Source organism: Anomaloglossus baeobatrachus, chromosome 3 (assembly GCF_048569485.1).
Source record: "Anomaloglossus baeobatrachus isolate aAnoBae1 chromosome 3, aAnoBae1.hap1, whole genome shotgun sequence".
Lineage (NCBI taxonomy): Eukaryota > Metazoa > Chordata > Amphibia > Anura > Aromobatidae > Anomaloglossus > Anomaloglossus baeobatrachus.
In genome coordinates, this window is record NC_134355.1 from 595,106,513 (window position 1) to 595,118,962 (window position 12,450).

The 12,450-nt window shown below is 43.6% G+C and overlaps 1 protein-coding gene across 1 annotated transcript in view; it reads right to left on the reverse strand.

The window, feature by feature from the left end:
• SLC35G2 (solute carrier family 35 member G2) overlaps window positions 1-11,868 on the reverse strand; it is a 96,202-nt gene extending 84,334 nt beyond the window's left edge. The window contains exon 1 of the mRNA XM_075338732.1: window positions 11,555-11,868. The gene's annotated coding sequence lies outside the window, so the exon portion shown is untranslated. The remainder of the gene's footprint in view (window positions 1-11,554) is intronic.
• Between the last annotated feature and the right edge of the window lie 582 nt (window positions 11,869-12,450).

The following is a 12,450-nucleotide window of genomic DNA, read 5'->3' on the forward strand; positions in this document are numbered from 1 at the left end:
ACACAGACAGAGCCGAGGGATGACAATGAAGTCGGGTACAGTTCACCCGAGTTCATTCTCATTGCGCGACTCTGTCTGCTGTCAGCGGGTATGTATCAACGACATTGTGCATCACACACGGAACATTTCACACGGACAACACACGGCAACACACGGACATGTCACTTACATATCTCATGCACACACGGCTATTCCACACGCATACGCCATTCACACAGATGCCATACATACCATAAAAACGGACATAAAAACAGAACACAGACCCGAAAAACGGAATGTAACAAACGTGTGTGTTTTTCACGGACGTGTGAAGGGGGCCTCAGACACAGCTGCTCCACTCCTTCTCCTCTGACTGCCACTGCACAACTCTCTTCCAGCTTCACTACAGCACCACACTGAGATGTGGAGGCCACGCCCCCTCCTGGGTCTGCCCAGGGGTCCCCTCTAATGTCCCCTTAAATGGCGCTGTCAATATGTGACAGCGCCATTATAATCGCGATTGCGGTGAACTTTACTTACCGCCCGATACCGGAAGTCACGTGATGTGATCACGTGACTTCCGGCGGTTGTCATGGTAGCACAGGGTCATGTGATGACTCCTGTACTAGACATGAACTACTTTCAGTTTCACTCGGCCCGGAGCCCAGTGAAGCAGAAAGTGAGCGTATCTGCTGTTTACAGCTGTATAGCTGTGATCAGCAGATAGGGCAGAGCGATCGGATTGCTGATCGCTGTAGCCCCCTAGGGGGACTAGTAAAATAAAAAAAAAAAATAAAAAAAGTTTTAAAAATTAAACAAAAAAAACTAAAAGTTCAAATCACCCCCCTTTCGCCCCATTGAAAATCAAAGGGTTAAAAAAAATAAAAAATATACACATATTTGGTATCGCTGCGTTCAGAAATGCCCGATCTATCAAAATATAAAATCAATTAATCTGATCAGTAAATGGCGTGGCGGCAAAAAAATTCCAAACGCCAAAATGATGGGTTTTTTTTGTCGCCACAACTTTTGCGCAAAATGCAATAACAGGCAATCAAAACTTAGCATATGCACAAAAATGGCAAAAAATAAGCCATCACTGAGCCATAGATCCCGAAAAATGAGAACGCTATGGGTCACGGAATATGGCGTAAAACGTGCACCACTTTTTTCGGACAAACTTCTGATTTTTTTAACCCCTTATATAAAAGTAAACCTTTACATGTTTGGTGTCTACGAACTCGCACTAACATTAATGTTAGTAGTTTTTCGTTTGTGAACCCTCCCCATACACACCTATTGCCAATCCACATTATACGCATATATAGCCTGGGTCTCAGCGTCCCATACACGGTAAGTTTTTTAACTGCATGAGAGGACACACACAAGCTAGGGACCCCAACGTAGAGAAATACTTTGGCGTAGTGTTGGGGCTCTTCTGCATTGATCAATTCAGTAGCTAAATTTCTCTTTATTCATATATTCATGGCAGTAATGCAGGTTCCATTTTTCACATTTCATTCTTGCAAGTGGCTATTGAATTTTTCATGTCATTATTCACACAGCAGTTTCTGCTATTCCATGTATTCCCCTTCCATAGTCACTGGTGTGCATACCTTATCTCCCCATACGAACTCGCACTGGCCTGAGGCATCACACCCACACATCAGTTTTACCATATAGTGAACACTCAACACTCACTCAAAAACAATAGTGCTATCGCACTTTTTTTTGCAATTTTTCTGTATTTGGATTTTTTTTTGCCGTTTTCCAGTACACTGTATGGTAAAACTTATGGTTTAATTTAAAAGTACAGCTCGTTCCGCAAATAAAATCAGCTCTCACATGACCATATTGACTGAAAAATAAAAAATGTACGTCTCTCAGAAGAAGAATGGCGAAAAAAAAAAACGAAAGCAAAAATTCGGCCGGTTGTGAAGGGATTAAGTGGATTTATCAGGAATAGAAAATTGTAATTAAAGATAATATCATTGTCAATAAATACCTAAATTCCTTAAATTAGCAAATAACACTTGTTTCATTTAGGGGGGCCTACATATTTGGCCTTGCTTATGGGGTCTTCATTCCTCTTCTGTTATGGAGCATTATTGATAACATTTTGATGAATAACTATGGCGGAGAAAAGTGCTGTGAATATTTGAGAGGGTTGGCATGTCCCTCAAGTGACAGGAACCCAAGACATCCATCTGTAGACAGGCAGACTGTTGCTGTTAGGAGCCCTATTGATAATCCATGTGAATGGAGGAGAACAAGTACCGTATGTGAGTCTGCAATCCTAGGAGATGTCGACCGTGAGTCATCTCACACAACTGTTGTTTATTGGCTTGTGCCTTTGGCTGCGTCTGATCAGTGTCGTATTCCTTTGTCTAGTCTGCAGCATGGAGATGCTCTGCAGATTGTCTATGTGGCATTGCTGTTTGAACACTCAGTCGCTGTATGATGTTATTATACAATATAGTCCCTGTGGTATTATTTGGTTGCTCGCTTACAGTGTTGCACAGTGACTATATTGCAGCGATACTAAGTTTACATATGGTTGTATTATTTATTCATCATTTACAGTAAGCTGGTTCAGTCACTGTGGCATTTCATGGTGACTGAATTAAAAGAGGTCATTTTACAGCGATATCATGTGTGGTTCAATAATTCAGTATCAGTATGGCGGTATTATTTAGTTACCATATGGTAGTATTCTTTCGTCACTGTGTGGTGGTATTTTTCAGTCACCGATTCTGTTTATCAGTCACTCTATGGCAGTATTGTACAGTCATTGTTTATAATAGTTGTAGTATGGCACTATTACTAAGGCGCTATACTTTATGATGTAATTGTGGATTATACTGTACTCATTCTATGGTGATTTAATCATGGTGTTATTATTTGATCACTTTATGGTTGTATTAATCAGTCACTGTATGTATTGTTTGGTCACTGAATATGGTGGTAGTAGCGTGGCAGTCACTCTGTGGCAGCATTTTTGTGCCTTGTCCACTGTATTTTAAAACCAGTATATTTATCTTATTAATTAAATAAAACATTTATCTGGTGTCACTTTATATCATATTTTCTATTGAAGGAGTAAGCACATATAAAAAGTATCTGGGGAACTTTTTTGACAAGTGATTACTGTTATCTGTGATACTCTGTGCTGTGACTGATCAACCATGATATCTAAGGGGGTCTGTTACAAGTTATTATGTTCTATAACAGCGTGCTGTGCCTTTCAGATGTAGTGGACCTGGAATCGTCGTAGGACCTTGTGTGAATTACATCAGACCTGGGTGTTTTTGTGATTAATAAAGTGGTGAAGGCTAGTAAAGATTGTATTTTATTTCAAATAAATAATTTTTTCGGTGTTTGTGTTTATCTCTTTTCACTTACAGATTAGTAATGGGGGGTCTCATAGACGCCTCCCATTACTATTCTAGGGCTTAGTTGCAGCTGTGAGATGTTATTAACCCAATTTATTTATTTATTTTTACAGCAATAGAGACGCACACACAGCGCCTCTGATTGTTTGCAGTTAGACACACTTTCACACAGGGTGGGGGGCGCGTCTAACTGCAATCAATCAGAGATGTGGGAAATGCCGATGGGTGGGGATGCAGTGCATATGCATGAGGGATAATGAGTGGCCCCGGAAGTAGAGTGCTGTGCTGTGCAGGAGACTCAGTCAATATAATGTGCTTGCTCAAATCTCCCTATGCCTTCTACCACCATTTTAAAGTGCTGGATCCTTGTCCCCGTAGACTTATATGGCGACTGGCGTCTAGCCAGATATCCGAGATCAATACTCAGCCCGAACTGGGTTTTTTTGTTGTTTTTTTTTTTTTTTAAACCTAGTTGGACCCATCGATCCCGGGTATCTGCGAGTCCACCCATCACTAGTCACAACCAAAATGCCTTATAGGCCAGGGTCACATGAATGTATAAAAATCTGTCTGATTTTCATCCACAATAGTGGTAAAAATATTTTCTCACTTGTCATCCGTGTGCTGTCTTTATGTAATGTTGTTTTACTCAGCAGCTATTAATTATTTACACGAACATTTAGTTTCCTATGCTACAGAATTGTAATGTAGCCCTAAAATTTGGATGCGATACTGTGGCTCTATATGGCATTTGATTATTTTTCTCGCATACATCCGATTTAAAAGTGAAATTCCAGATATACAGATTCTGTCAGTAAATAAAATCAGTCTTCAGCACTGCCCCATTAAATAACATTGATCTGAATGCTATCCGATAAAAAATCCAATAGCACACATCCAAGTTATACAGTGGTGGGAGCGAGCCATTTAACTACACAGTGATAAAGGGGGCATTGCTCATATAAAACCCATACTAGCACTCTATCACTTACCGATATATGCCTGTGAAAATAACTTTTAATCTATACACAAATGAGGGGACTTCGGTTACCCATACAAGCACTCTATCACTTACTGGTACATGCCCGTGAAAATAACTTTTAATCTATACACAAATAAGGGGGTTTCGGTAACCCATGGTGTTACCATGAGTTGGGTGCACCATTACAGCTCTTTAATTTGCGTCTTAGAGACTTCCCTAGCTTGTAATGGACGGCACTCACTCTTAGAGCAAATGTGGCCCGCATGTATGAGCAACCCCGCGTGTATGAGCACCCCCATGCATGTATGAGCACCCCCATGCATGTATGAGCACCAACATGCATGTATGGGTACCCCCTGCATGTATGTGCATCCCCTGCATGTGTGAGCACCCCCATGCGTGTACGAGCAACCCCTGCATGTATGAGCACCCCCTGTGTGTCTGTGCACCTCCTGCATGTATGTGCACCCCCCACGTATATGAGCACACCCACGTGTATGTGCACCCCTGAGTGTATGTGCACCCCCGCATGTATGTGCACCCCACAAGTGTATGAGCACCCCCACGCGTGTATGAGCATCCCCCCTCCATATATATGAACCCCCTGCATGTGTGACACCCCTCTGCGTGTATGAGCACCCCCATGCGTGTATGAGCACCCACTGTGTGTATGTGCACCCCCTGCATGTATGTGCACCCCCCGTGTGTATGAGCACCCCCATGCGTGTATGATCACCCCCTACGTGTATGAGCACCCCCACGTTTGTATGTGCACCCCCCGCATGTATGTGCACCCCACACGTGTATGAGCACCCTCACGCGTGTATGAGCATCCCCCTGCATGTATGTGCACCCCCTGCATGTGTGAGCACCCCCCTGCGTGTATGAGAAGTCTGCAACAATATTTAGGAAGATGGTACAAGACAAATGACATTCACATGTATGGCAGAAAACAAGGTTTCCCAGCAAAAGTTTGCCTCCATCATCACACGGCCTCCCCAGTGCGCCCTCTTCACATGCATTCTGATGCAATGTCTTTCCCAGGTGGGCAGCCCACGAGGACCTAGCCAATACAGGGCTTGCTCCAATCAAAAATAAAAATAATCAATCCTTACCTCCTATAGCAGTGCTGAAATGATGGAAAAATTATGCATTACATTAGTCTGGGCCACCATCTACCAATATTTCTGATGCATATCTGACCATTTTAGGGGTTTTGGCAGTAGACAATAGCCGGTATGGACACACTTATCGGTCTGGCGCTACACAGCTAGCTCTGATCATAGACAGCAGTAAGGCTATGTGTCCACGGGACTCTGTACCCGTGGATTTTGCAGCAGAAAACCTGTGGAATTATCTGGATTTTCTAGATAAATCCGCAGGTTTAAAGGGCACTTTACACGCTGCGATATCGCTATCGATATCGCTAGCAAGCTTACCCGCCTCCGTCGGTTGTGCGACACGGGTAAATCGCTGTCCGTGGCGCACAACATCGCTTACACCTGTCACACGGACTTATCTTCCCTGCGATGTCGCTGTGGCCGACAAACCGCCTCCTTTCTAAGGGGGCGGTTCGTGAGGTGTAACAGCGACATCACACGGCAGCCGTCCAATAGAAGCGGAGGGGCGGAGATGAGCGGCCGGAACATCCCGCCCACCTCCTTCCTTCCTCATTGCCGGTGGACGCAAGTAAGGAGATGTTTGTCGTTCCTGCGGTGTCACACATAGCGATGTGTGATGCCGCAGGAACGACGAACAACCAGCGGCATGCACCACCAACGATATTATGAAAAGGAGCGACGTGTCAATGATCAGCGATTTTTGACGTTTTTGCGATCGTTGATCGTCGCTCCTAGCTGTGACACGCTGCGATGTTGCTAACGGCGCCAGATGTGCGCCACAAACACCGTGACCCCGACAATATATCGTTAGCGATGTCGCAGCGTGTAAAGCACCCTTTAGCAAGTACAGACACTCCCCATGTTAACCTATGGGACATGGGGAGTGCTGTGTCCATGCTGCGGTATGTGCGTCTGCGGAATATGCTGCGGATGTCCCGCAGCCACACGTAACTGCATATCAATTATTCCTGCGGAAATCCCATCCCTCCACTATGGAGATAGAGGCCAGGACTTCCGCAGGTAAGTTGCACGAACGTCTGCATGTTTTCTGCAGATATTTTGCTGGAATCCCGCAGGTATGTATAGCTGCGGATTCCGTGGAGCTGCTGCGGGAAACCTGCGGACAAACTTGCAGATCTATCCGCAGGTGAGAGCTCCCGTGGGCACATAGCCTAATAGTTTCTAGCAATCTTCTTGTCGCTCCCTTCACCTGTCAGTAGTTTTGGTGATATGGTGGATTAGGGTACAGTTAAGTTTTAATAATATGGCAAATTATTTAGAGTGAAGCAAAGGGAGGGCTTAAGGGGGCTTTACACGCTGCGACATCGCTAATGATATATAGTCGGGGTCACGTCGTAAGTGACACACGTCCGGAGCCGTTAGCGACATCGCAGCATGTGACACCAAGGAGCAACGATCAACAATCGCAAAAGCGTCAAAAATCGCTGATCGTTGACACGTCGCTCCTTTCCTTAATATCGTCGCTGCTGCAGGTATGATGTTGTTCGTTGTTCCTTCGGCAGCACACATCGCTGTGTGTGACACAGCAGGAGCGACGAATGTACCGCCCTGCGCTCGGCTGCAGCCAAGACGCTCGGGTCCGGGCTCGTTGGTGGGTGGCTCGAGAGCCTCCGGACCCGGGGTGACTTCGCTCTGAAAGGGGATGCTGGCGCTTTTGGTGGGGGTTAGGTAGGTGCACGGCCAGAGCTGTGCTTCAGTTCGTGATGCCACCAACGGGATGTGGTGAAGGTAGACACCACCGCTGCAGTTACGGGACACCCGGGGGAGATGGTAGTACAGCAAGTTGTTAACCCCTCCGTGGGCAGGGATGGTGGCCCCGGGACCCGTTGGGGGTAGCTGGAAGGTGCAGGGCGGTGCGCGGCCGGATGGCACTGTTGTACTCACTGTTATTGACACACACAAGTCTCTGGTAAACCAAGTTGATGGTGGTTGGTGCCCGCAGCCGGCTGCGTCTGGTCCCCCACCCGGTTCGGTGGTCTTGGCCTTTCTCCTGCACCATGTTGTGTAACTGTGGACTGCCTGCACTTCAGCAACGGGGGTCCGCTCCCCGGCTTTGTGTATGTCGCGAGAGCCCTTTTGCCCGCAGACGCTGGCCCGTGGGATCTCTCTGCCTGTGCGGTGTCTTTCTATCCCCCTCGTTGGGCTGTTGTCTTCAGTCAGAACTTGGGTGGGAAAGGACCTATAGTCCAGACCGCAATCAGTTAATTAACTCAGTCCAGTGGATTCTGGACCTCGTTTCAGGGTCTGAGTACCCCCCTGTGTGCTCCGGTTTCCGAGTCGGTTCCCCGGGTCGGTACCGGCGGGCCACTACGCTGTCCCGGTCCACCATGGTTCAAACCGAGCCATCTTCCCGGCTCCTGAAGGCTAAGGCCACCGTTTGCCTCCTAGCCAAAGGTGCCCGGGCTCCAACCCCGGCACCTGTCAGACTCCTCACTCCTCAACTCCTCTCACTACAACTACTCACTGTGTTTCCTGCCTCAGGCCCTCTGAATTCCTCGGTGGGCGTGGCCAACCGCCTGGCTCTGCCCCCTGGTGTGTACATCAAGCCCTGAGAGAGGTGACTAGGTTTTAATGGTTGGCTGATGACACCTTTTTGGGGGACAGGTGTAGTGCGGGGGTCTACCTGTGACTACCTGGCTAGTCCAGGGCATCACACGAACATCTCCTGTGTCCACCGGCAATGAGGAAGGAAGCAGGTGGGCGGGATCTTCCGCCCGCTCATCTCCGCCCCTCCGCTTCTATTGGACGGCTGCCGTGTGACGTCGCTGTGACGCCGCACGAACCGCCCCCTTAGAAAGAAGGCGGTTTGCCAGCCAGAGCGATGTCGCAGGGAAGGTAAGTCCGTGTGACGGGGTAAGCAATGTTGTGCACCACGGGTAGCGATTTTCCCGTGTCGCACAACCGACGGAGGCGGGTACGCTTGCTAGCGATATCGATACCGATATCGCAGCATGTAAAGTGCTCTTTATACTTGAAATATGATCTGGACAAACTGAGATTGTGCAAAAGTGGAAGTTATAGCAAAGTTCTAAAAATATCTGTGCGATAAGTGCAGTTAAATCTGGATAAGATGTCAGAATGGGCAGATACTTGGCAATGAGATTTAATGTTGATAAATGTAAAGTAATGCATCTAGGACGGAGTAATCCTATAGCTATGTATACATTAAATGGAAGTAAACTCGGGACTACAGAACAGGAGAAGGACTTGGGTATTCTCATTACAAATAAGCTGAACAGCTGCACTCAATGTCAGGCAGCAGCTGCTAAAGCAAACAAGATTTTAGGGTGTATAAAAAGAGAGATTAGATCCCGGGATCCCAACGTATTGTTACCCCTCTATAAATCACTTGTAAGGCCACATCTGGAATATGGGATCCAGTTTTGGGCTCCACATTTTAAAAAGGACATTCAAAAATTAGAGTCAGTTCAAAGGCAGGCAACTAGACTACTACAAGGAATGGAAGCCTCACATATGATGAGAGGTTGGAAAAGTTAGATATGTTTAGCGTAGAAAAAAGACCTCTCAGAGGAGATCTCATTTATATGTATAAATACATGTGTGGTCAATATAAAGGACTGGCACATGACTTATTTCTTCCAAAGACAATACTAAGGACCAGGGGGCACTCACTGCGAGTGGAAAAAAAGCGATTCCGACAGCTAAATAGGAAAGGGTTCTTTACAGTTAGAGCAGTCAGACTGGGGAATGCCGACCACAAGAGGTAGTAATGGCAGATACTATAACAGCTTTAAAAAAAAGGGCTGGATGATTTCCTCAGTACACAACATTGTTGGTTAAAACTGACTTAATGGGAAAATGTAGAACTGGTGGAGGAAGGTTGAACCAGATGGACCTAGGTCTTTTTTTCAACCTATGTAACTATGTAAATGTTTAATTAAAAAAAAAGCACTGAAAATGACTTATTTAACTGAATTTCCACTTTTTACTCATTTTTCATATTTGATTCTTCTGCGTCAATAATCATTTTACGACTACAAAATACCCAAAGTAATGAATGTCAATATAGGTTACAAAGAAAACTAACGAATTTTCTGAACCGCCACAGCAAACAGTTTAGTTTTTTTCCATTACTGCGACTGTTGGTCGTTGTCATATCTGCAGTTGGGCATAGACAAATAATCATGAGGATGATGAGGAAGCAGATGACATCCGGTGTCTCTCTGCAAACAGATTTAATGGCTTAGATACAATTTGTATTTTTGTATGTTTGACTTTTTTTCTTATCAATTCATTATCATTTTTCAATGATAATGTTTTTGGCCTTTAAGCCCCAGCATCAAGCCTGTTGGACTATGTTCTCTATAATTTAGTGTCATGTAGAATATAGAATTCTGCAGTCTTCAGAATCATCTTCCATGTAGTTCTCAGATGCTCCAGTCAGTGAGGACTGAATGGTCCTAACGTTCTGTCTACATCATTTATTTTTCCCCTAGAAATATGCTAAATTGGTTCTTTGATGGTTTCATTGTTAGATCAAACTCAATCCACAATCTTAAGGATATGCAGTTATTACTATGATTATATCTCGGTTCCCAGGGGCTGTTTCTAACTGAATATACAAATGCCAGCCCTAGTTTATTGCCTCATTTGCTATACTCAGGGCATTCGAAATGACAGCAAAACTGCATGGAGAATACATTCCAATTATGTCTTCATCCATATTTTACAGACTGGAAAAAAATAAACAGTAATACATTAAAAACTAACTGAAACGCAGAAGCCACTAAGGGGGATTAGAAAGATGATTTCCTATAATAAATACATTGTGTTCATATATTTACTTTCAATCAGAGGAATAAATAAATGTTACAAATAAATATGAAATGAATAAATAAGTTACAGTATGAAAAATTACATTTATTTAAGAACCTCCAAACATAGCCAACTATAATCTAATTGGAAAGTGCTGCGGAATATGTTGGCGGGATATATATATATACACACACACACACACACACACACACACACACACATATATATATATATATATATATATATATATATATATATATATATATATATATATATAAAAAAGTATATGTAATATATACTGTGTGTATATTTAGATGTGTGTGTGTATATATATATATATATATATATATATATATAAAGATATATTTTTATATACAGTATACATATATATGTGGATATATACTGTGTACTATATATCATATACTGTGGGTATATACTGTATATATACATATATATATATACGGTATATATCTTTACTGTATATATATATATATACATAAAATATAGTATAATATAGAGAGAGACAGATATGTGACGTGTATATATGTATATATATATATATATATATATTTATTTATTTTTTCTCATTATTATGCACTCCTCGTGCTGGAAATAGCATAGTATTGGGGGTACCCTGCTTAACAAAAAAGATCATTGACATTCACAAACCCGAATAGGGAATGCACCAGGGCTCCAAAATATACTATTACTTCTCACTTTTGGCGACTTTCAAATACGCATTTTACAAGCCTGAAAGACTAAGTAGACCAAGACAACCCAACCGCAATGAAGTGAGGTGGAAGACACGCATCAAAGGTCCTAATAAAGAGGCATTTCAGCACCACGGTCAGCAATGCCATCAAAGCACCAAGGGCACAGCTCAAGTCTCATCTCTGCAAACAGTTCCAAGACCTACAGCCATATATACAGTATATATACCAGATATGAAAACCTACAGGCACATCTGAGATGAGGTAGGGTGTAGGACACCAGGTCACCAGAATGAGAGGTTCAGCACCATGGACAGCAGAGTAATAAAATTCCAAGGACACAGCTCAAGTCTCTTTCCCTGAAGCCAATCTATTGCCTAATGTATATCTTCTTGGTGGCAATTCATAGGTTTACTCTTGCCAAGAAGAAAATCCTTGACGAGAAGCCAAGGCACCACTCATTTCATCATCTGCACTAATATCGCCATGAAGGCACAGTGCCCATCGCCTCCCTCTTTGCAATCCTCAATGGAAATCCCATTCATCTGCAAGCATACACTAAGGAGCCATTACCTCTTGTTGTAGCAAGTGGAGTGCACTGCCTCACAGGCAAATAATTCTCTTGCCTTGGGATGAGCACATCTTCAGTTGACTTTCTTATCTTTTCTTGGTATTTTGTATGGTCCAGCACAGTGGGAAGGAAAATCCAGCACTGTTCTCCCTATATGTCCACTGGGATCTGCAGGAAAATAGTGCTTGTATCAGGGCAGTGAGCTCTCCCCACCTCCTGCCTCCCCCTCCTTAGCCTGCCTCTCCTGCTCTTCGCTCAGATTGCATTTGTCAAACATACAAGAGAGGAAATAGGGACGGAGGTTGCAGCTGGAGGGGGACTGTGATAAGCTATAGAGCTGCATGAGTAGGAGCAGGAGCAAGTGCGCATGAGCGCTGGAGCTTGGGGGCATCTGGCACGCCTGTCATAAGCTGTTTGCTCTCATATTGTCTAAATGTGCGCAGAAATGTTATGTTTCTTAATAGTTTTCTTGTGCATTTTCAGCTTAACCCTGGCAATGCCGTATTTTTTCCTCAATCATTAAAATTCTGCTTTCAAGTCGTCTTGGATGACCATCAATGAGCCGTGTATTTAACCAGTTCAAGACGGTTTAGCTTCATTCATGTTTTTTTCCTAGATGCGGTTTAAAGAGCTGTAAAAAAAATCTTTTCATTAGAATAGTCAAATAATTTTTGCATAGTTTTTATGTCATTGTCATAGTCTCTTTTTTGCTGATATCGGGCAATATCGGTGGGAAGATAAAGGAAACACGAGTCTGTTTTTCCGATTTCCTTTTGACCACGGAGGACCACTGACATACATTTTAAAATCCGTTCCCCTTTCTGTAACCACTATTTTTATATATCGAACATATTTTTTTTCTTTATTTGTTTTAACTTGTTTTTTATTTATGTATTTT